General features: G+C 44.5%; 1 protein-coding gene across 17 annotated transcripts in view; it reads left to right on the top strand.

The window, feature by feature from the left end:
* The window catches only part of LOC139374702 (GRB2-associated-binding protein 1-like), a 68,177-nt gene that overhangs the window by 6,326 nt on the left and 36,624 nt on the right, over positions 1-25,227 (top strand). The window contains exon 1 of one of the 17 annotated variants that reach the window (XM_071115797.1): positions 7,039-7,169. The exons of 14 other annotated variants lie outside the window; for them this stretch is intronic. The gene's annotated coding sequence lies outside the window, so the exon portion shown is untranslated. Of the gene's footprint in view, positions 1-7,038; positions 7,170-21,782; positions 21,919-25,227 lie in introns of those variants that run through there. 2 more of the 17 variants (XM_071115798.1, XM_071115796.1) reach the window with 2 other exon arrangements.

Below are 25,227 nucleotides of genomic sequence, written 5' to 3'. Positions count from 1 at the left end.
AACCAGCAGGCTCCAGACCTCGTAGAGTAGGCGTTGAATACCCCTGGCCTATAGGATGTATTAATGTAAGGTCACCTTTAGAACCGTTGCGTTCTCCTTTCTTGTCTTGGTCAGATGGTATGAGGAAACCTACCACAACCACTCCAGTCTGATTTTTTTTTTTTTTCCCAGCCGCAGAAATGTAAACGTTTGTTCTGAACATGCAACTCTGTTAGGTTTTTATTTCATTGACATTGCACTTTCCATCTTTCATTTTTAGACTTCCTCTTTCGTTTCTCGCCTCTCTCGCAATCTGGGAATTTATGGAGGTCCCACTTGTAAAGCTTTCATCAAAGAGAGAGCCCTGCAGGTTGTGTGTCTTGAGACATCTGCGCTGTGTTTTCTAAACTACCCAAGGAAATTAAAGGGGATAAAAGTTGGTTGTTACTTCGTCAGCTCCACTTAATGTGCGGAGACAGTTGAGGCAGCAGGGGGAATCGCTCTCGGTGTCCCCTCCCCATATGGCGACATGGATCGCTCCTCTCCTCTCCTCATAGGAAGCTCAATTGGTTGGTCCCATCCAAAGCATTCAGAGGGGTTATTCATGCTGTGCTTTTCCCATCCTTTCCCTCACAGGGCCTCAGTGTTTGAACAACAATACTCCAGAGACAGGCTGACACAACGAGCTGAGGGGGAAAATGTTGAACCCTAAAGGTCCCTGTTTTGAGTGTCTCTCTCTCTCTCTGTCCCAAATGAGCCCTGATTGAAAGTAGTGCACTAAATAGGGAATATGGTGCCTTTGGGACGAACCCATAGGGTGTTGGCAGTAAACTTACTGAGGACATCCTCTAGCCGGCTCAGAAAATATCCTTCCACTTCTGTAAATGTCTCTTCACCAGTTAGCAGCTTGAGGGAGTCTGTCTCCTGACCTGAACCACTTACTGTATGTAGCTCGCTGCAGCGACCTATAAGCCATTACTCGTGCTCAAGCCTAATTTAACATTTTTGATTTGCGACCAACCAAGGAGGAAATTCTGCAACTTCTGAACAAACAGAGCGGACGGATAGACAGATGGGAATCAGTGGAGTGGTCAAACGAAACAAAGGAATAGCTTTTCTGAGTACAGGATTCATTTGCTCAGCAAGTGGAACAGAGAAGCGCTTGTGTGGCGTTAGCGTAAGAGGCTATTCCTAGCCAGCATACATTATTGTTGAAGACCAGGGCTCTCCAACCCTGTTCCTGGAGAGATACCTTCCTGTAGGTTTAAACTCCAACCCTGTTCCTGGACAGCTACCCTCCTGTAGGTTTTCACTCCAACCCCAGTTGTAACTAACCTGATTGAGTTTATCAACCAGATATTTATTAGAATCAGGAGCGGTAGATTAGGGTTGGAGTGAAAACCAACAGTACGGTAGCTCTCCAGGAACAGGTTTGGAGAGCCAGTGTGTCCCAAACAGCACTATTCAATATGTATTGCACTGCTTTTGACCAATAAGTAGTGTACTGTATAGGGAACAGGTTCCCATTTGGTTCCCATTTGGGATGCCGAGTATGTCCTCCTGGCTACCACGACAACGGAACAGACTGCTGCTGTTGTGTGGGAGCAGTCATGCCCAGAAAATAATGGATTGCATCGGCCATCAATTATTTAAATGTCCATTAGAAATGTAAAGAAAAAAGAAAGGCATACAACATTAATGCGGGGTGATATCTTGTTGACACAGCAATTACAATGCTGTTATATACCACATACACCCTGTTTATCCCTCCTTTCAGTCGTTTCGAAAGACTGAAATATTTTCCAAACAGATTAACTGTCTCAGACCCATTCATTGTTTGTATTTGAATGATTCTCCCAAAAAGAAAACGACCACCTGACTAGTGTTTATGTACCCAGAGCTCCACCAGTATCGCCAGACGACCCAAGGCGCTTTTCGGTTGTCTTAAGTTTTCATTTGCTTGTTTACGCAGCGGGGGCCGCTTGAAACCCAATCACGACAAGATAAACAATGCTCATAACCACAATAACACAGCAGCCAATTAAAGCTAAGCCCTATGAATAAAGTTTAGGTTATTTTACAGGGACACACACACACATGGGTGAAAACCTCGGGCAGTGTTTTTCAACATCGAGGAAGCCTGATTTAACATGAGCTGTGGTGTATTTCAGCGGCTTGTTTTTCACTCAGGTGTGTATGTGCGGCAACGGTTCGCCTGATTTGGTTTTATTGGTGTAGTTAGCAATCCAGTGATGAAAGCCATAGGTCTTTTATAACAGACACTAGACAGTTAATCTATGCACACTTTCTGCCTGATAGTCTGTCTGGGACTCAGGGACCAAGAATAGGTCTGGAGTTGACCCACGGCCAAAAACCCACGGGCTTAGTGCTACAGCAGGCACGTGTAGCCGGTCAGATGAGGCACACTGTCTGACAGTGTGGACTGCAGTGATGATATAACAGGCATAAGATCCTTTTAACTTTTAAGTTATAACTATTTAAACATTTATTTGTATTTCCTCGTGGTCTGACTTGTCCTATTAGTGTTGTGGAGTGGGAAAGCCCACCAGCACAGACCCCATCCTTCCCCATATGTAACAATTTCCTTGCGTCACTCACTACCACTGTGTGGACAGTCCTGGTGACCAGTTCTCTGTTTCTGTGGCTATTCTCGTCAACTGCGGTGGTGGTCATGTGGCGTTCTAGGCCCATGTCGTCTTTCCAAAGTCCGCCTGTTATAACCCCCAACGTGCTCCGCTGACAAACACTGCTAATAACGCCACCACCACCCACCCCCCTATTTTTCTCTCCCTCTCTCCTTACTGCTCCTCCTGGGGAAAATAGCAACTAGTTGGAAGTTAACCCCCCCCCCCCCCCTTTAAACAACACTGTTTGCTTTCATGTTGCTTGGTGGCTGGGCTGCTGGCCTCGCTTGATGCAGTCTGTAAACAGATGTGTTCCTTTATTAGCTGGCTCTTGCTGTTTATACTGTCATAGATAAAATACTCAATCTCAACCTTCCTAATATTGAGTTGCACTCCCCTCAACATCCTCAAGTCGTCAGGGCATGGACTAAAAGGTGTCGAGCGTTCCACAGGGATGCTGGCCCATGTTGACTCCAATGCTTCCCACAGTTGTCAAGTTGGCTGGATGTCCTTTGATGTTGGACCATTCTTGATACACACAGGAAACTGTTGTTTGAGAGACCCTACAGCTTTGCAGTTCTTGACACAAACCAGTACACCTGGCACCTACTACCATACCCCAATTGAAAGGCAATTAAATTGTTTGTCTTGCCCATTCACCCTCTGATTGGCACACATACACAATCCATGTCTCAATTATCTCAAGGCTTGAGAATTCTTCAACCTGTCTCCTCCCCTTAATCTACACTGATTGAAGTGGATTTAACAAGCTTTTACCTGGATTTTACCTGGTCAGTCTGTCATGGAAACAGCAGGTGTCCTTAATGTTTTGCACACTCGGTGTGTGTATACACACTTTCTGTTTTTTTTTTTGTGTGGAAACTCTCCTGTGGTTGTTGTAGAGCTCCACAGTCACATTGCGTTATGGTTGAATACGCCAACTCTTAACACTATCCAGACCCAGTTCTTATGAAGCACAGATAAGACACTTCTCCAGACTCTTGGCTGGATAGGTTGAAATGCCTGTATCCAGGGCAGACAATGAAGACAGATTTATACAATGCAGGCTACATAAATGCAACTTGCAGTACGATATAACATGAACGTGTTCAGAGTTCAACTTTAGAAATCGTTATTTATTGTTCCATGTTAAGCCCGTCCAGTGACGTCTGGCTGTAAAGATATTACCTGGCTACCCAAACGCTACGCCACGACCACGGATGCTAGTTTCTTCTCTGCAATTTATGAGTACCTACTACCTCCCCGACGCAAACATTCTAACCGTTCTGATTGGTCTCAGAAACCGCCAGGTTGGGCTGGGACACTCGTGGGTAAAGTGCCTTTTTAAAAATTTTTTTTATAACATTTGTCATTGGCTTTGATACTCTGATTGGTTAGAGATGATCCAATCGCTGATTACTTTGTTCTGTACAACACCCCTTATCTTGACGTTGCCATCGTTGAAGTAGTTTCTTGCGGTCTCAGACTGAATTATGTAGCAAACAGAGCAGCGCTAGAATTCAGTTGGAGTCATCGGGCTAGTAAAAATAGACCTTATGACAGAGAGAGAGGTTATTTCCAGCCCCAACTTTGAGTCCTACTGCTGCTCCAGAGAGAGGGGGCTGCTGCAGGGACCCAGGAGCACACAGATGTCCAAAGATGGTCCCTTTGCTTTGGCCTTTCGGGCAGAGCTGGCTTCCCCTTCCAGCAGCTCACGGGACCAGACCATAGAAATACAAATATGACCTGTAGGCCATCCACCCATCACAGAACATTGACTTGAATGGGGATGCTTTTTCTAGTGATCCTGTTTCTATGGTCCAGACCACTGGATTGTTTGTGCAGTCATGGGAACAAGTCTCTAAAGCTGAGAGTGTATGGAGCCTGTGTATAAGCACATGTGAAATCGTCCTGGAAGGAGTTCAGAACCAGTTCCGAGGCTAAGTGAGCAAGGTGTGTGTGCATGTGTTTGGTGTGTGCATTTTGGGATATTCCAGAATGTCAATCAATAATCCACTCCACCTCCTCATAGGCCATCAGTAGGCAGAGAGAGTGGGAGGGAGAGAAAGGAAGGAAACTAAAAGATGCACCGAGCTAGCCTCAAACCCACACCATTAGCCAAGCCTCAGTCAGCCTACTCTCTGTCCCTCTCCCTGCTCAGGGCTCCTCTTGGCAGGCTGTGGCAGTAGGAATGTGAGCCTCTTCTGTGCTTCTGCCTGATTTGTTGTTTCTGCTGAGCGCAGCGCTGAGTCTGACGGAGGAAAAAGGCGCAGCTCCCTGGCGCCCCAGCACGGCATGGCGGCCGCTTCCTGTGTGCGGTGCTGATGGCTACCAGATGTCTGGAAGGAAGAGAGAATAGTGGTCTACCACGCTGGTGTCTAGTGCTTTTCGTTCTGTTTCACTTTCGTGCTACCTCTTTTTTTTTTTTTTTTTTTTTTCTCCTCTCGGTCACTCCCTCTCGGTCACTCTCTGACAACTCCTCTCTGGGTCGCTCGGTCACTCTCTGATAGAGATCGACGGATTAATCGGAATGGCTGATTTTAATTAGGGCCGATTTCAAGTTTTCATAACAATCGGAAATCGTTATTTTTGGACGCCGATTTACATTTGAAATTATTATTATTATTTTACAATTGGTTACACCTTTTTATTTAATCTTTATTTAACAAGGCAAGTCAGTTAAGAACACATTCTTATTTATAATGACGGCCTAGGAACGGTGGGTTAACTGCCTTGTTCAGGGGCAGAACGACAGATTTTTTTTACCTTGTCAGCTCAGGGATTCAATCTTGCAACCTTACGGTTAACTAGTCCAACACTCTAACTACCTGCTTTACATTGCACTCCACGAGGAGCCTGCCTGTTACCAAGGTAAATTGCCAAGGTAAGTTGCTAGCTAGCATTCGTAAGCATTCCTTCAAACAGCACTTTTGTGCGTTTTGCCAGCAGCTCATCGCTGTGCTTCAAGCATTGTGCTGTTTATGACTTCAAGCCTATCAACTCCCAAGATGAGGCTGGTGTAACCGATGTGAAATGGCTAGCTAGTTAGCGGGGTGCGCTACCTCTACTCTTTGACAACTCCTCTCTGGGTCGCTCGGTCACTCTGACAACTCCTCTCTGGGTCGCTCTGTCCTTTCTCTGGCTCTAACCTAATCACACACCCACAAACTGTGGATCAGGGTGTGAGCTGCTGCTGTGGGCTGTTTAACCCAGTAGAGGTTAACTCTGCCTGTCTGTCTTAGTCCTCTTAGTCAGCTTATAGTTGAGCCTCTTCCCAGATCCTCTCTCATGGAAAAGACATACTTCATTAGAAACTACCATTAAATCATCTTCCCCCCCTCCTTCTGCATGCCTTGGCCACGTCCCATTTTTGGGACGCAGACATGAACTAGATGAGCATAACTGGGCCATAAAGCCTGTAATGCTACATTTTGATATCCAGACCTCATACATTTTACAGCCGCTGTAATTCATGGTCGTTGAGAGAAAAAGGTGTGCCCTTCACATTTCAGTGTTTAGTGACTTTACTGTTTGATCTAGAGATCTGGACTGTTTGACTCTTATCAATCCACGTGAGTGGTCTACTGTTGAAAGTCGACCACAAGGGGCCGTGTGTAAGTGGCTTTACCTCATTACATAACTAATATTATGCGCATGTTTCAGTATGTCACTCATTTTACGGTTTGGCATGGATTGTCAAACGTGTGCGTATGCAGCCCCCCCCCCCCCCTTGTGGCGGCTCACCTGTCGTCTCTGCCACATGGACACCTGTGCTTCTGCAGGGCCTTCGTACAGCCTCTAGACCCACTGCTGATGTGGCCCAGCCCCTCTTTGTGTGGACCAATCTCCCCTTTTGAGGATTCCTATGTGTGTTTGTGTGATGGGGGGGAGGGGGCACCCTGGAGACAAGCTGTGAAATGCCCACCGCCGCCCCGTGTAATTTCTCGGGTTACTGTGAGTCGGCCGGCCCATACGGACAGACCACACACTCCTCCCTACCTCTATCGCTCTCTTTCTCTCTATTTTTCTCTTTTCGTCTTGTTCTTTCTCTTTTTTTAAAATCATTATCGAAATGCGTTTATACCAGAGATATGAGATGTGGCTAGTCAAGAGGGAGATGGCGAGAGGGGCAGGCCAGTCCTTTCTTAGCCTGTCCCCAATGAGTGTCCTGCGGGCAGCCTGATTGCATTATAGAGCTCTGCTCTGGTGCTGCTCGATATCTCCGGCCTGGCTACCAGCCAGAGGAAGGGGATGAGACACCTCCCCCCCCACTCCCTGTGAAGACCCTGTTGAGAGAGCGGGCTAGTTTACACTCCCTCTGATTGGTGGCTGAGAGACGGTGAACTCCCACCTTCTCTCTCAGTATTCCTGTGAACTCTCCCAACGTTATTTCCGTATATCTCTCGGGTACATCTCGGAACCCTGTGGAATAGCTTGAGTGCTCGACCCGTCAACATTTTGTAGGGCCGACTTCGTCTCTCGCTCTGGTATACCAATGGCGTTTGGCTAGGCGACTGTACTGGTCGATCAGGCATTGAGTTCCAGGTCAGTACTACTATGCAGAATGTAAGCATTTTTGTTGTATTTATTGTTGAGGGAATTCTATTGAGTTTAGTGCTGCTTATCTGGACATTTTGGGGATTTCCAACTATAGACCCTGACTTTATGGTTCCCAGGTGGACTGACGAGCTGCAGGTGTTCACACAACTCAAGCGCCGTTGGAGCTTAGCTCTTACCTGCTACTTCAACATACATCAACTCAGCTTCCCCTATTCAGAAACCATACAGCCTGTGACAAGAGCCTCTAAGTGTTGGGTCAGTGAAAGTGATGTGGTTTTGAGCTGAACAACGATCCTCCCAAAAAGAAAAGATCCTTCCTCATAGTTTATTTGTAAAGTAATGACAACATTCCACAATGTATTCTGACATGCTGGTTGTCTGGAAGGGATTTGTTGTTTACAGTAGATACGCCTCAGCCAGATACATTCTAGATGAAAGAGCAGTATCGATCAACAGGCCATTATGTTGATCAGTGTTAAGCCCATGCATGTGGTTATGTGTGGCTCCCGAGTGGCGCAGCGGTCTAAGACACTGCATCTCAGTGCAAGAGGCATCACTACAGTCCCTGGTTCGAATCCAGGCTGCATCACATTCAGCCATGATTGGGAGTCCCATAGGGCGGCGCACAATTGGCCCAGCGTCGTCTGGGTTTGGCCGGGGCTGGCCGTCATTGTAAATAAGAATTTGCTCTTAACTGACTTGCCTAGTTAAAAAAAAAAAGTCAAAGGTCTGGCATTGGCCATGCATTCATTGTCATACTTCCTTAACATATAACATAACACAGCATTGTCTTGGTCTGTTTTGCGTGTTCAGCTCCACTATGCCAGTGTGTGGTTTGGACCACTACTCTGATAGCCGTTTGGCTTGTCGAGTTATGCGCTCAGTCATCCTCTTGTGTGTACAGACCAGACACGCACTCGCAGGCCGAGACAAACCACGGCAGAACTAAGAGGGGAATTGTCTGGGCCGCTGGTCTTCCCCTCAGCCTGGCTACTCGCTCTCTGCAGCCAAGAAACACTGATCATGTGAATGGCCCAGCCCTGCTAATGGAATGTGTTGAATTCCTAACGATGCAGTTTTGACAAACACATGTGACTTGGGGGGGGGGGGGGGGGCTGCTGTACATGTTTTGATCCTCAACCTTTGTTCAGATGTTATTGATGAGAACCAACTTGAATATCAGGCAAAGAGGAGATGTAGAAGGGGAGGGATGTCTCTGCCACCTACCTCCACCATGCCAGCACAGCTAGAAATGTCACGAGTAGAACCTACAGAGAGCGCATGTTTGTTCCACGTAATATATTTATATCTGAGCCTTCCACATTGTTGTGCCCTGTACTGCTATAGTCAGATGACCTAGTCCGAGCCCTTATGTCCTGTCCCCCATCAGTTCTCACAGCTAATCGGTTGCCAGTTCCACTAAAAACAATCCCCCTAACTGAATACTTTCCTGCAAGAATTGAATAGGCTGCTGTATAGCAACAAGGCCGTAGGCCTACACCACAAATGGACTCCTTTCACGTAGTTGAAGTATTCTCCCATACATATACAATAGATGACTCTATTTCTGTGCTTTCCCTACAAACACGCATCAAGAGAACACATGGACTCCACCTCTGTTCAGTTGTCAGTTAGATAGAAGCCAGTGGGTGTCGTGTTCTCCATTGGGCTAATCAGTGCTTAACTTTGGCAGGAGCTCACCGGAGCTGAGTACTGGCACATCAGATTTTCTACTGCTTGAGCTCCTGCTCCTCTTATAGAATATTAGCTCAAAAGTATTGTGGAGCTCCTGCACATAAATATAAACAGTACTGGCCCCCAAAACGAGTACTTGAACCTATTTCAGTCCAAGTCAAGCACTGGTGATAATAGCTATTGAACTTTGGTTTCTGTTGCTCCATCCCTCTACCACAAACCAACATCTATACAGCTTCACCAGCCAATAGCGAAAGTGCATGAACATGGCGGCCATCGTGTACTTACCACACGTTGCATGGACTCACTGTGTGCAATACTAGTGTTTAACGTGATTTTTGAATGACTACCTCACCTCTGTACTCCCCATATACAATTATCTGTAAGGTCCCTCAGGTGACAAATAACATTTGATTTGACTGTGTTGGATGCAACAGGTGTAGTGTGAAATGCTTACTTACAAGCCCTTAACCAACAATGCAGTTCAATAAATAGGTAAGAAAATATTTACTAAATAAACTAAAGTAACACAATAAAATAACAATACCGACGCCAAATATAGGTGGTACCGAGTCAATGTGCGGGGGGTACAGGTTAGGTCATTTGTACATGTAGGTAGGGGTAAAGTGACAATGCATAGATAATAAACAGCGCGTAACAGCAGTGTAAAAACAGAGGGGGGGTGTCAATGTAAATAGCCCCAGTGGCCATTTGATGAATTGCTCTGGGGGGGGGGGGGGGGGGGGGGGAATGAATAAATCACTTACCTTTGATTTTCATATAGGTGCACTCAGAAGACATTCATTTATTCAACCTCAGTTTTGTTCGCGTTTTCTTCAGTAATCTACAGGCTCAAACGCAGTCACAACAGGCAGACAATCAAAATTGTATCCGTAAAGTTAATAGAAACATGTCAAACGATTTTTCAATTTCCGCCTGAAGACATACCAAAATCTAACTGTCTGTAGCTCAGGCCCAGAACCAAGGATATGCATATTCTTGGTTTCATTTGAAAGAAAACACTCTGAAGTTTGTGTTAATGTGAATTGAATGTAGGAGAATATAACACAATAGATCTGGTTTAGATGATACAATGAAAATCATGTGTTTTTTTTTATTTTTTATTGTTGTATCTTTAAAATGAACAAGACAAAACAAACATTCAGATAGGATGATGGGAAAAACATAAGAGGGCAACAGTACTTGTGCAAAGTTTCAGAATGATAACTTCCAAAATGACTGTGCTACATGACATTTATCATGAAGTCACCCAGGTGTCCCAAACAAGTAGCCCAAATGTACCCAAGTGGCCAAATTGGTGAAGTTATACATTTTGAATGGAATAACTATATACAAAATACCAAAATGGTATTCTAACACCCCCCCCAAAAAAAGAAAAAGATATATACATTTACAAAATAACACTTTCAATATTTGGAAGACCCTCAGTCCTCTACACAATATTGTGCTGCTGATGCCAGGTGCCATAGCAGTCTCTTTCTGCTGTAAAGCAGAGGGTCACCAAGCATGTGATGCATATGATGGGGGACTTCATTTTTCAAAGAACACAGCAACGCCTCCATGCTGTGCCCTTTTGGCCCTGAGGCACATCCATGCCTGCAGAAATACATTTGGGCAGATGAACACCACTTGTGGCAGGAGCAGAAGGGACAGAGGTAGAGGGGCCAGAACATGGTGCTGTAGCCATAAGCTCCTCCATGAGCAGCTTTCTGAAGGCTAGCTGTGAGATGGGGGGCTTTCCACAGCTCTTAGCCATTTCCTTGTGTAGGATGAATGCATTCACCACAGCAATGGCAATGAAATGATAGAAGGTCTTGTACCATTTCATTGTCTTATGGAGAACATTGTAATAGCCTATCAGCGCATCTGACAGGTCCACACCTCCCATGTTCTTGTTGTAGTCCTTTATTGCAGTTGGAATGGGGACATTTTTTGCAGTCTTAGCGCTACTGGGGCATGGACAACAGGTGTCCGGCTGGATGAACCAGCTTCAGTGGGGGATGGACACCTTGGCACTGGTGGCTCCCATTCGGAGTAAGGTTGAAAATATTATTATAGACCTGCTAGATCTTCTGTCTCATTTATATTATGACAGACCAGCTAGATCTACTGTCTATTTTATATTGACATTTCAGCTAGATATACTGTCTCTATTATATTATGACAGACCAGCTAGATCTATTGTCTTTATTATATTTTGACAGACCAGCTAGATCTATTGTCTTTATTATATTATAACAGACCAGCTGTATCTACTGTCTCCATTTCACTTTGGCCATTGTTGTGGGCCTGCCCGCCACTCAACAGCCTCAAATAGGCTATTTCATGTGGGGGTGGGGTGGAGCGGCAGACACACGCATCTCGGCCATGCTCCCTCTAATTCACAACATGTATGTGTATATATACACACACAAACATAGGCTATGGGTCATACACATACATACAAACAAACCCCCACCCACAATGTATAACCAACGTGTACTTTACACATTTCATTACATTTTTATATATTGCTACTAAAATGTTAAAAAATCACAAATAATATTTTATGTTATTAATTTCAAACAACGGCATTAGCATGACAATAACTTACCAGTCCAAAACGATGTCCTCTCTGTTCAAAAAATATTTAGCTATGTTAGCTAAATGAATCGTCCTCCAACAATCTGTCTCACTTTCCCGATCAATTTCTTCTAAAATTGTGTGTACATCTGTATATAGATTTAGCTTTCCCTGACTTAGTCGCCATACTGATTGATATATAAACAGCTGAAGATGCGCTTTACCAAAGTGCTGTGCGTAACTCTTTACGCCGGAGTTTACTACATGGGTTGGTCTTCCAACACAACCATTAAATATTGCCGTTTACCTCAGCTCATTGGCTATCTACCCAGCTAGATTTCAAGACAATCAGTGGTCATTGGGTTAAAATACAGTCAATCAACGAAACAGAGGTCATATCATTGGTGCACAATGATGTCATTACTTGTCTTCAAATCGGTTTCTTTCAGTCAATACGTCCCGCGAAATGACCCATCACGTTTGGTTGTGTTACAAACAAACCAGTTGATTGCAATGAAACTAAACATGACCGGAAAAGTCACGTTTAGTGTGTGTATTTACATCGACTGTGTCGTCGTCAAATTGAATGAGACGGAATTCATGACACAAGCGGTTCACAAAATGTTTCGTGTTCAGCTATAAAAATGGATTTGATCAAACAAAAGACCATTCATTGTGTATCAATGAGCATTGGGATTGCAAACAGAGGAAGATTGTCAAAGGTAAACTATTTATTTTATTGCAGTTTGTGATTTTGTTACGCCTGTGCTGGTTGAAATCGTTTTTAAATTGTTTTTATTGGGCTCTATCCTCAGATAATAGCATCGTATTATTTCGCAGTAAATCCTTTTTTACATCTGACAATGCCATTAAATTAGCAAGATTCTAGGCTTTCGAAACATGTGAGACACTTGTATTTTCATGAATGTTTAATATGACTATTTATGTAGCGATCACCGTATGTTGTCGAATTTAATCCCGCTAACGGGTTCGGTGCGCAGAGAGGTTAACAGTTTTGGAAACTTCAGAGTTTTCTATCCAAATCGACTAATTATATGCATATACTATCTTCTGGGCCTGAGTAGAAGGCAGTTTAATTTGGGCACGCTTTTCATCCAAAATTCCAAATGCTGCTCCCTACCCTAGAGAAGTGAAGGAGCCTTTTGTACCTAGACTTGGTGATCCGTTACCACTTGCAGAGAGAACAGTCTATGACTTGGGTGACTGGAGCCTTTGAATTTTTTTGGGACCTTCCTCTGACACCGCCTAGTATATACAGTTGAAGTCAGAAGTTTACATACACTTCGGTTGGAGTCATTTTTCAACCACTCCACAAATTTCTTGTTAACAAACTATAGTTTGTTTCGGCAAGTCAGTTAGGACATCTACTTTGTGCATGACACAAGTAATGTTTCCAACAATTGTTTACAGACAGATTCATTCACTGCATCACAATTCCAGTGGGTCAGAAGTTTACATACAGTAAGTTGACTGTGTCATTAAACGGCTTGGAAAATTCCAGAAATTATGTCATGGCTTTAGAAGATAGGCTAAATGACATCATTTGAGACAATTGGATGTTTACCTGTGGATGTATTTCAAGGCCTACCTTCAAACTCAGTGCCATCTTTGCTTGACATCATGGGAAAATCGAAAGAAAATTCACCTAACGTATTGTGGGAAGCTTGTGGAAGGCTACCCGACACGTTTGACCCAAGTTAAACAATTTAAAGGCAATGCTACCAAACACTCAATTAGTATATGTAAACTTCTGACCCACTGGGAATGTGATGAAAGAAATAAAAGCTGAAATAAATCATTCTCTCTCTATTATTCTGACTTTTCAATTTAAAATAAAGTGGTGATCCTAACTGACCTAAAACAGGGATTTTTTACTAGGATTAAATGTCAGGAATTGTGTAACTGAGTTTAAATATATTTGGCTAAGGTGTATGTAAATTTCCGACTTCAACTGTTGGTCCTGAATAGCAGGAAGCTTGGCCACAATGATCTACTGGACCATATGCACTACCCTCTGTAGCGCCTTATGGTCTAATGCTGAGCAGTTGCCATACCAGGCGGTGATGCAACTGGTCAGGATGCACTTGATGGTGCAGCTGTTGAACTTTTTGAGGATCTGGTGACCCATACCAAATCTTTTCAGTCTCCTGAGGGGGAAAAGGTGTTGTACCCTCTTCTCGACTGTCTTGGTGTGTTTGGACTAGGGTTGAAAAGTGTCGGAAACTTGCCAGAAAATGTTCCATTGGAAGTTAAGCCCTGAAATTTTGCTTAAATTAATTTTAAAAAGTTAGCTTAAAAGTGAACCTTTTTTTGTGGGATACACAAGGCATATTTTGGTTAAACTATCCCCAATTGAATTGCAACCCTCTGCATGCAAAGTGCATTCTTCCATCACATGTTCAGCTGATTCTCAAGATCTTGCACACTAATGAGATGCTATTGAGCCCACACTACATGCTTTCGGGTAAGTTTTGATTACGATACTGGGTGGGGTGAATATATTTTCTATTACATGTTTTTTTTTTTTAACTAGGTAATAGTAGCCTACAGCAGTGTTTTAGATCATTTCATACTTGTTAACCATTTCTTCTAGTTAGTTTTTGCTACCATGTGGGTTTTAGGTTGCTTGAGCCTGCTAACTGAGGAGTGTTAATTCACCTGTCTCCATACATGTTACATTTTAAAACATTTATCTTACAAAGGAGGAGTTTAATCTAACTGCTTAACTATTTATCTGTATGTGGAATTGCATTTATTTTTTTACTCATTTTTTTCCTAATCTTTACAGGAAAATGCCACGGGCACTATCTGACATTTCATTGCAGCTAATGTAGAAGGAAAAGCTGTGTACATTTGCAAATACTGTGCCAAATCATATGTGAAGAATGCAACAAAGACGCAGAATCATCTGGCCAAGTGCATAAAGTTTCCTCACCGCTCACGAAATGCAACCCCTGACAAAAGTCCATCTACTTATATTCGAGGTGAAAATGGTGAATCAGACACCTTATCGATGGCAACAGCTCATGGTCCTCCTGGAATCAGACATGTTTTTGACACAATGGAGGAACATAGTCAGAGAAATGCTGATGAATGTCTTGCTCGAGCTGTGTAAATCAACTGGTTTACCTCTGATGCTCACAGGCAATGTGTATTGGAAGAGATTTCTGAATGTTCTTTGCCCAGCATACACCCCTCCAACCAGACATGCTTTATCTACTCATTTGCTGGATGCAGAGTTCAGGTGAAGGTCAAGCAAATCATAGAGAAAGCAGACCATATTGCAATCATCTCTGATGGGTGGTCGAATGTTCGTGGGCAAGGAATAATTAACTACGTCATGTCCACCCCTCAACCTGTACTCTACAAGAGCACAGACACAAGGGACAACAGACACACCGGTCTCTACATTGCAGATGAGCTGAAGGCAGTCATCAACGACCTTGGAAAAACAGAAGGTATTTACACTGGTGACAGACAGTGCTGAAAACATGAAGGCGGCTTGGTCTAAAGTGGAGGAGTCCTACCCTCACATCACACCCATTGGCTGTGCTGCTCATGCATTGAATCTGCTCCTCAAGGACATCATGGCACTGAAAACAATGGACACACTCTACAAGAGAGCCAAGGAAATGGTTAGGTATGTGAAGGGTCATCAAGTTATAGCAGCAATCTACCTCACCAAGCAAAGTGAGAAGAATAAGAGCACCACATTGAAGCTGCCCAGCAACACTCGTTGGGGTGATATTGTCATCATGTTTGAGAAATGGCCGTATCAGTCTGTTGATATGGACAGCCCCATCAGGATCCTCCTGTATGATGTATTTTGGGAGAAAGTGGTAAGCAGCCTGAAACTCCTGAAACCTATAGCAGCTGCCATTGCACGGATTGAGAGAGACAATGCCATCCTGTCTGATGTTCAGACTGCTTGCAGATATAAGAGAATACATCTGTATTGCCCTGCCCACTTCACTGTTGCTCCAAGCAGAGGTAACTGCAGTTCTGAAATACATAAAAAAAGCGTGAAGACTTCTGCCTGAAGCCCATACACGCTGCAGCGTACATGTTGGACCTCAAGTATGCTGGCAAGAGCATCCTGTCTGGTGCAGAGATCAACAAGGCCTATGGTGTCATTACTACCATGTCTCTCCACCTTGGCCTGGATGAGGACAAGGTTCTTGGCAGTCTGTCGAAGTACACTTTCAAGCAAGGGCTTTGGGATGGAGACGAAATATGGCAGTCGTGCCAACATATCTCATCAGCCACCTGGTGGAAGGGACTTTATGGATCTGTGGCTATTTCCCCTGTTGCCTCCATTCTCCAAATCCCACCAACATCAGCCACCTCAGAGCGCAACTGGTCCTTATTTGGGAACACACACACCAAAGCACGCAACAGGCTGACCAATACAAGGGTTGAAATTGGTTGCCATCCGGGCAAATTTGAGACTTTTTGAGCCTGACGAGCCATCATCAACAAGGTTGGAAAGTGACATTGAAGACGAGGCCTCAGTCTGATGTTCAAGAGCTGGACATTGATGTAATCCAGGGAGAAGACATGGAAGCCTGAGAGAAAGACGAGCAAAGCTTTAGTTTCTAGACTATCATTTTACAGATTTATGTTAAATGTTTTTGGGAGATGCAATGGATCTTTGGGATCATTCAATATTCCCTTTTTGTTCAGTGAAATCATCCCATGTGAAGAGTCAACGCATTTAATTATAGTTCAATTTTTAACAAAAAAATTTCTTCTATTGGAAGGATTTAATAATTTGCAATTATGTCTACTTATAAGGTAAAACGTTTGTTTCTGTCTTTACCATATGATATGGTAAATATATCCAATGCAAAAAACATCTACATTTAAATGGTATTAATATTAATTTGCATATATTTATGTAAATTCCTATGGAAAGATTCCAACTTTCGAATATTCCCCAAAATGTGCAACCCTAGTTTGGACCATGATAGTTTTTGTGATGTGGACACTAAGGAACTTGAAACTCATGAACCCGCTACCGCCCCGTCAATGTGAATGGGTTCGGTCCTCCTTTTCCTGTAGTCCACGATCATATCCTTTGTCTTGCTCACGTTGAGGGAGAGGTTGTTGTCCTGGCACCACGCTGCCAGGTCTCTGACCTCCCTAAAGATACAGGCATCCTTCTTCTTAGTTGCCGGAGAGGAAGGAAACCGCTCAGGGATTTCACAATGAGGCTGATGGGGACTTTTTAAAACAGAGTTTAATGGTTGTGATAGGAGGAAAAACTGAGGATTGTAGTTACTCCACAATGCTAACCTAATTGAGAGTGAAAAGGAAGCCTGTACAGAATAAAAATATTCCAAAACATGCTTTCTGTGTTCAACAAGGCACTCACTAAATTAATACTGCAATAACTTTTTGTCCTGAATAAAGTGTTATGTTTGGGGCAAATACAACATTGAGTACCACACTCCATATTTCAAGCATAGTGTTGGTTGCATCATATTACGGGTATTCGTGTAATTTTTAATGACAGGAATTTTTCAGGATAAAAAAAATAACAACGTAATGGGGCTAAGCACAGGCAAAATCCTAGAGGAAAACCTGGTTGTCTACTTTCTACTAGACACTGGTGAATTAATCTCCCATTCAGCTGGACAATAACCTAAAATGCAAGACCAAGTCTACACTGTAATTGCTTACCAAGAAGACAGTGAATGTTCCTGAGAGGCCAAGTTAGTTTTGACTTAAATCTACTTTAAAATCTATGGCAAGACCTAAAAATGGTTGTCTAGCAATGATCAACAACCAATTTGACACAGCTTGAAGAGTTTTGAAAATAATAATGGGTAAAATGTTGTACAATCCAGGTGTGGAAAGCTGTAATCACTGCCAAAGGTGCTTATACAAAATATTTGCTCAGGGGTGTGAATACTTATGTAAATTAAGTACTTCATTTTCAATATTTGCAAAAATGTAAGAAAATATATTTTTCACTTTTGTCATTATGTGGTATTGTGTGTAGATGAGTGGATTTTTTCAAATTAATTTTGAATTCAGGCTGTAACACTACAAAATGTGGAATAAGTCAAGGGGTAAGAATACTTTCTGAAGGCACTAATTGAGAAGACTAGGCCACCAGGCTTATTGGCTCTTTGTGTGTGTGCGCGTGCACACGAGTGTGTTTATTTGCCTCCACTCTCACTTCCCTACAATTCCTCCCAGATGCAAACAAATGTAAACAACACATTTCTGTCACAATACTAATGTTAACACGGTCATTTAGAACGCAAAAACCAGCCCATTGTTATGTGGCAGAGCGTAATATAGTGCGTAGTAAGACATTCCAGTGGCTTGGGGGAAATTGCTGCTGTAACACAGTATGCTGTCATTTAGACTAGTCTTGTTCTATCTATGGGAACACATACACAGCAGACTCCCAGCCTACGGGCCATTGGCTTTCATTATTTTAGATTATTAAAGTTTATGTCCACTGGGTTCACGGAAACCCTCTGTCCTGTGGGCCAAAACTGTCAGAGTAATGTTATGGAGGGAGTGAAGGCCTGGGGCTGGGCCGCTGCTTTATTTGGTGGTGCTGCTGCTATGGCTTATGCCGTTAAGAGAACGAGAGACTGGCTGGCTCTGTTGTGTAGCGGGGTGGAGACATTTTAGTAGTGGTTTGGTGGAGTTAGATAGGAGGAGGGAGGGTTGCTGTGGTCATGGAGGGGTGGGCGGTGGTAGTGGGGTTTTCTTGACGGATCACTGGAGAGGAGACGCAGACAGAAAAAATACAAAATCCCATTTGGATTGGTTAGTCCGGAGAGTCTTGTCTCCAGCAGCAGTGTAAGCAAACTGTTATGCTGTCTGTCTTGACTACTGTAAACCACATAGACAGCCGCACAGTTCTCTACTCCTGTCTTCTCATTGTCCATCAAGGTGTCTTTGCTCTGTTAGTCACTGTCTGCTCCATGAGGTTCTTCGGATACCCCTAGAGTCCTAGTTGTGTCTTGAATCTACAGTGAACTGTTGCGCTCCACCACTGTCAGATACATTATGCTTGGAAAAGTTATCGTTCCATGTAAAACAGTGCTGACCTCATGCATTTCAGTTGTGCCCATAGTTTCTCACCTCTGCAGTGTTATGAACGGTTGCACTCCTGAATGCTGCACCACTGGTGTTAACAGAGTAGCATGTCAATAGCCCACTGCTCATAGTTTCAGAGAACTGCTTCAGGAGTAGGAAGTGGGGTGGTTGCTGTTCTTTCCATGAACACAGTGGTGTTTACCCCATTAAGGAACTGAAACCCCCTGCAGGTTCTCAGCTGTGGTGTGCAGAGTTTAACAGGAGAGACGCATCATGACACAATTCTCAGGAACGCATACACACGCACACTGACAGACGGGCGCATCCCAGTCAGGAACGCGCATCCCAGTCAGGAACACTCACGCGCATCCCAGTCAGGAACACTTACACCACAGACAGAGAGAGAATTTGATTTGTCACATGCTTGTGTAGGCGTAGACTAACAGTGAAATGCTTATTTATGGGTCCTTTCTCACAATTGATAACCTAACTCGTTGCACACGTCATAGTACTTAGTCACACCCCCATGTGTACAAGCCTCCTGGGCCTGAGTCAACCCCTGTCCTCTGTAAAAAACAAAAAAATTAGAAAAAAAAAGGGCCAAAAAACATCTAGAGAACTATTTGAGAAATTGCTGACATTGTTTTGGGGCTGCTTGCGTTAGGCCTGACTTGGGAAATGGTTCATATTTCTCCTCTGCTGCCTCGCGGCTCCAATCACAGACACACTATGCACGCGCTCACAGACAATCGAAAGTGAAGCACGGTATCGGTGTGATAATCTGGGCCAGTGAGCAGGGTTCCTTGGGACTGGAGGAGAGGGGGAGGTGTCTCTCTCCTTGCTGTCTGAACAACGTGCCTCAACAGGCCCAACACCTTTTAATGCTTCTTAGAGGAGAAACACACAGGAACGTCATGTGACTGGAGTCACTATAGAAAGTGCAGGATTATGATCCTCAAAGGGATGTACCTGCACTTGTAGGAGGAGACAGGTGTGGTATAACCTGATTTAAAATTAACTGCTTCTCACTCACTTGTTGAAGTGTTCACATTTGCAAGCTTTTAGCCCCCATAAGGAGTGTTTGATTATAGAAGGTCAAGTAATTGCAGTCGTGTTGGTCGCTATATATATATTTTTTAACCAAATCATTTGTAAATACTCATTTTACACTGAGTGTACAAAACACCTGCTCTTTCCATGACATAGACTGACCAGGTCAATCCAGGTGAAAGCTATGATCCCTTATTGATGTCACTTGTTAAATCCACTTCATTCAGTGTAGATGAAGGGGAGGAGACGGGTTAATTAAGGATTTTTAAGCCTTGAGACAATTGAGACATGGATTGTGTGTGTGCCATTCAGAGGGTGAAAGGGCAAGACAAAAAACATGTAAGTGCCTTTCAACGGGGTATAGTAGTAGGTGCCAGGCACAATATGTGCCAAGAACTGCAACGCTGCTAGGTTTTTCCACTCTCAATAGTTTGTCAAGAATGGTCCACCACACAAAGGACCTCCAGCCATCTTGACACAACTGTGGGAAGCACTGGAGTCAACATGGGCCAGCATCCCCGTGGAACGCTTTCGACACCTTGTAGTCTAAGCTGCGATGAATTGAGGCTGTTCTGAGGGCAAAAATGGTGCAACTCACTATTAGGAAGGTGTTAATGTTTTGTACACGGTGTACTCTAATGGTTTGGTGAGGAAACACTAACGTGATGTCCCTTGCGACATCAAGCACATCCACAAACCACATGCCTGCGACTGTCCGTTGAGTTCGTTCCATTTCCTTTATCTTTAAATATAGTCAGTGCGACTTCAGGCACATTTCCTTTCCCTCCTATGTCATAGAGCAGAGGAATTGGATTATGGTTGAATCAACGCAGCCCAGGGCAGTAAATGTGATTTAGTCTGGGTTATCTCTGCTCTCTGATTGGATTAGAGACGGTCTGTGTCGTCTGCTGGTCACTGTCTTCAGACACTCAGGATGGGACCCAGGAGAGAGAGGGAGAGTGTGTTTATACCGGCCAGGGATTCCTCGTTAGATGCATACACTCTTATGCACACATTCATTCACTATGGCTGCCACAGTAATCGTATGAATTTTTATTTTATTTTACCTTTATTTAACTAGGCAAGTCAGTTAAGAACAAATTCTTATTTTCAATGACGGCCTAAGAACAGTGGGTTAACTGCCTGTTCAGGGGCAGAATGACATTTTTGTACCTTGTCAGCTCAGGGGTTTGAACTTGCAACCTTCCGGTTACTAGTCCAACGCTCTAACCACTAGGCTACCCTGTGTGTAACTGACAATTATGGACAGTAAACTTGTATATATTTTGTCATCGTCACAATATATTCATTTTAGGAAGAGGGGGATTTGAACTTTACCCTCTTCACGGAAAAATGGAAATGGTTAAGGTTGGTAATTATTTTACGAGCAGAACCACATGGTCGGGAGTGAAATCTTTAAGAAAGTATGTCATAGCTCAATTTTGAAGATTCATTAGAAGCTCACATTTTTTTACAAATAAAAAATTACCATGACTGTCATTTGCATGAGAATGAATCGTTACCCAAAATCATGTAATCGTCACAGCCCTAGCATTCACACTCAAGCACGCAAACCCACATGACACAGGCATGCACGTACACACACACACACACACACCCTCAGTGGGCAGTGAGAAGGTCTAGTCATGTGTCTGTCTGGCTGGCTTCTCCACCACCCACAGCCTGCTGCTGTAGTGTGGAAGCTCTACTGATTAGTGCTGTCTCTCTGTGGTTCCATCAGCTTCATCAACATACTGTGGTTGTGTCAAAGTTAACCTGTCCTTCATGGGTAGTGGTGAAGCTCTGACTTATTAGGCATATGATCATCTTTTGACCATCTGTTAGTAGGATCATGAACTTTGCAATTTCGACGTATGACATCAGGTTGGAACGGACGCAACAGGTTGTCAGCAGGCCTTTTGGGCCAGACATAAGGAGAACTAAGGTCCTGACTCCATTTGGCCACAGCCTGGCGAGGGGCGGACGGTGAGGGTGTTTTCTGTCCTGCCTCGCCGCTGTACCACTGGCCTTGCTAGTGTAGGCCCCTCTCCTCTCGGTGGAAACAGCCTGTCGTAGCTGAGCAGGGAATAGGAGGTGGTGGGTGGAGGGGAGGTGGCCTCTGTTATTTTCAGTCCATTGTGTCTACTTCCTGTGGGCCAGTGGTTATTGGAGCAGGGTGTTAGGCTTGACGGAGGTGGGGAGGAAAGGAACCAGACTTGGTCGGCTCAACGCTGGCTGGCTGGCAAGCAGCTTGGATGGCTAGCTACCACGCTCCTGTCTTCGCTTCCCTATACCCGTCTCCACTCCGAATCGGCACCACCAGGTAAAACATTGCCCCCTGATTTCGTTGGCATACTAGTGGTAGCCATGTTTTCCTCTGGTTGCTATGCAGTTTTTTTACTTGTTGTTGGGGAAATTATGTTCGAACCACACGTCTGGCGGGTAACACCTACCCTCACTCGGCGTCTATGGTGCCTCTTTCTTTCAAGTCAGACGTTGTAGATCCGTCTGTCCGCAGCTTGTTTGTTTATCCGTTGCGTGTGGACAGTGTTTGACGCCTCAGCTAAAAACCCAGTAACGCGGGAGACAGGAAGTGGGCGGTGGAAGTGTGCCATCCGCCCTCACTCTTATGTAAGGTGAAGCCTCCTCCAGGACGGCCGTTGTAGGCGACGGGTATTATTTGAAGACGAGGAGAGGAAGCTGGGCAGTACCTGTGGTAATAACACCAGGTAATAACACTCTCAATAAGAGCCTTTCTGTCTGGTAGCATTGGGATAAACAGTAGACCTTTTTCAGGGGAGCTAAATCTCATTTAGGTTTACTTGCATGTCCATGTCAATAGGGGTATTGAGTTTGTAACCTGCACTATACAGTATATTATCTAACCTGTGTAATCAGTGTGTGAATCCTTTCCGCTCCGTATTGCATTGAGACAACCAAATGACACATTTGTGGAGTTGTGGGGGCCCAAGGGGACATTGATTGGATGGATGCATGGACAGACAGGACATCCCCAGTTCCCCCTCACACTCAGGACAGTGCCCCTCTCCTAAAGGATTCCCTCCTCCCATGGGACCAAGCCCAACAGTTATATAGCTATAGTTAGCCCTGACCAATGAACCCCCTGCCGCGTGACAATGGAAGCAAAACAGGAAGTATTTTTGCCCTGTGTGTGTGTGTGTCCGGAACAGATGACCAGGAAGATAAAAAATAAAATAAAAAGATGAGAAAAATGCCAACAAAGTGGAAACTTCCAGCAGCAAGGGATGGTTTTTCCTTGTGTGTTTGTCTCTCTCCTCTCTCGCTCTCGTGTTTTTCTCTTCTAAAAGACCCTGTTTCCTGGTAAACATTGAGAGGGCGGGGGTTATTTGGTTTGGCGTTCGAGGAATGGATTGGTACCTACTGTTCAGTCGGTGGTTGTGTTTGTGTGTTCAGTCGCTGTGTGAGAACTGTTACTTAACCATGCTCTCTCAGCCATGAACGATGGGAAATCAACCAACACGTTAATGTTTAAGCCCACTCACTCATAGTTAATGCTTTACCCGCCTTAGGCCTCTGCAGCCTAACCTGGGCTGACTGGAGCTGTACGTACTGGGGGATGTGGTGGGGAGGGAGGATTTCTCCACTCTGGCAACCATCAACCCTGTCTGTCGCTGGGGGTTTCGGGTTGCAGCTGGTGGAGAAAACAGAACCAGTTGAAGAGGGAGATGAAAACGGTCCTCGGTTTCTAAAACCAGGCCATTCCCACGGGACCACTGTTACTGTTCAGTGCTATTGATCTCCCACCCTCCCTTGTTCTCTCTCGCCCCCCTCTCATTCTCTCTCTCCCCCTTTTTCTTTCTCTGCCTTTCCTAATGAATGATTGTGGCCTGACCCCTGACTGAGAGCTCCCCTTGTCTCCGCCTTAAGAGTCAGTCACACAGTACTAACCTAGCCGTCACAGCAGCAGTAGTACGGCGTTGGGTGACAGTATGACAGAGGGACAGCAGCAGAGATGGGACATTGGGATAGAAGGATCTGGTGGACAGGGGAACTGCCTCTAACTGTGCCTCTTTGGATAACACCTCCCAGCTGACCAACACTCCCACAGACCGGTAAGAACTAAAGCACCTCAGTTATCTCAACTGGGAAGAAGCAGAAGGTGTTGTTCCAGTATTGCACATTTGTGGTCCCAAGACTACAGGAAAGCCTTTGAAGAAGTGTGTGTGTGTACTGTTTGGCTGGATAGCAGGGCTATCCAACATGGATGTGTGTTCTTTGGACTGTCAGTGTAGAGGGCGGTTGGGGGATTTGAGGTCTGACGGTGACGGCGTCTCGCTGGGTGTGAATTTCACAGCTGCACATCAAAGAGCGGGACTGTGGGACGGCGGAAAGAGGGAGGCTTGTTTTGTTCATCATGGTAGATCAATACAGTGATCACAGACAGCCAGTGCAGCTCAGGGTCTGATGCATACAGCTACAGCACCATACTGGAAGGCTATGTAGATGGGATGCTCTCTATGCATCCTCACTTAGGATATATCCTCTCAACAGGACATAGAATTGTAAGGTGAGGATGTTTCTCTTGCTGTTTGTGGGTGTAGGGCTTTTTGGTAGAATACTGTACCTTGGCTGTTGGGTCACTTCATTGTTAGCGTCATATGAAAACAAGATGAGAGAAGTGGAGCTCCTTTTTTTTAGTTTTTATTATTATTTTTATTCTGCTCTCGCAACCATGCAGAACTCATCATTAGTCAGTCTTAGTCTCAGCAAAGCAAACGTTTTGTGAACTCTGCGTCGGGGGGTTTGGGTCGCCATAATCTCCAGTCTCGTCTCCTCCGTTGTTATTGCGGCCTCGTGTATGAAGACTTATGCTGATTCCATGCCTTTTTCTGTTGATGTTAGCAGTGCTCTGCATAAACTGTAGGCTATTTTTACAGCTGGCCTTTCCCTTACAGAGAGGAGGAGAGAGAGGACCGTCCTTATGTTACACGGCAGATGTAGGTCCCTGCCAGTGTATTTCCAGGGGGAGGAAAGTGTTAAAGGTCACAGTACATGATGACGACATTAGGTGGACTGGCCACTGTTTTTCCTTTTGGATGTTGGCCCTTATTCAGAAGAGCCCATCCAGAGTCAAATCTTGTCTCCTGGCTATTTGTACATCTCTGTTGTGTTACTGACTAGTGTAGGAAGAAATTAATAGAGCACAGAGAGAGGAGTTGGATGTGATCTTAGTTTTGTAGTCCTATTCCACAGCAGGATGAGCTCTCTCCCCCCCTCACCACAGAGAGAGAAAATAAACGTATTTCTGGTTGTTTATCAAAGTTTGCTGGCTAACTCATTGATCTTGCTTGGTAGTATACCCCTCTGGTGTTAGCCTACACCTGGCATGTTGTTTACAAGGTCGCTGTAATAGGTCACAGGTGCTCCTCAGCCCACTCCTCCTCCTACGTATCTTTCCTTACCAGTTTGACTTTATTTTTCTCTCTCCTTTTTCCCTCTCTATTTTGCTTAAACACACACAGGAATTGAGGGGGATTCTCCATGATTCATATTAGCCAAGGGCTGTGTAATGGAAGTGTGTGGCCTCCTCAGCCCTGTGTCTCCATCAAGCCTGCTGCTGGCTCACATATCAGCTCAGGTGCTGGGGATA

This window comes from Oncorhynchus clarkii, chromosome 19 (assembly GCF_045791955.1).
Source record: "Oncorhynchus clarkii lewisi isolate Uvic-CL-2024 chromosome 19, UVic_Ocla_1.0, whole genome shotgun sequence".
In the NCBI taxonomy this organism is placed as follows: Eukaryota; Metazoa; Chordata; class Actinopteri; order Salmoniformes; family Salmonidae; genus Oncorhynchus; species Oncorhynchus clarkii.
This window is presented reverse-complemented; position numbering and strand designations above follow the sequence as displayed.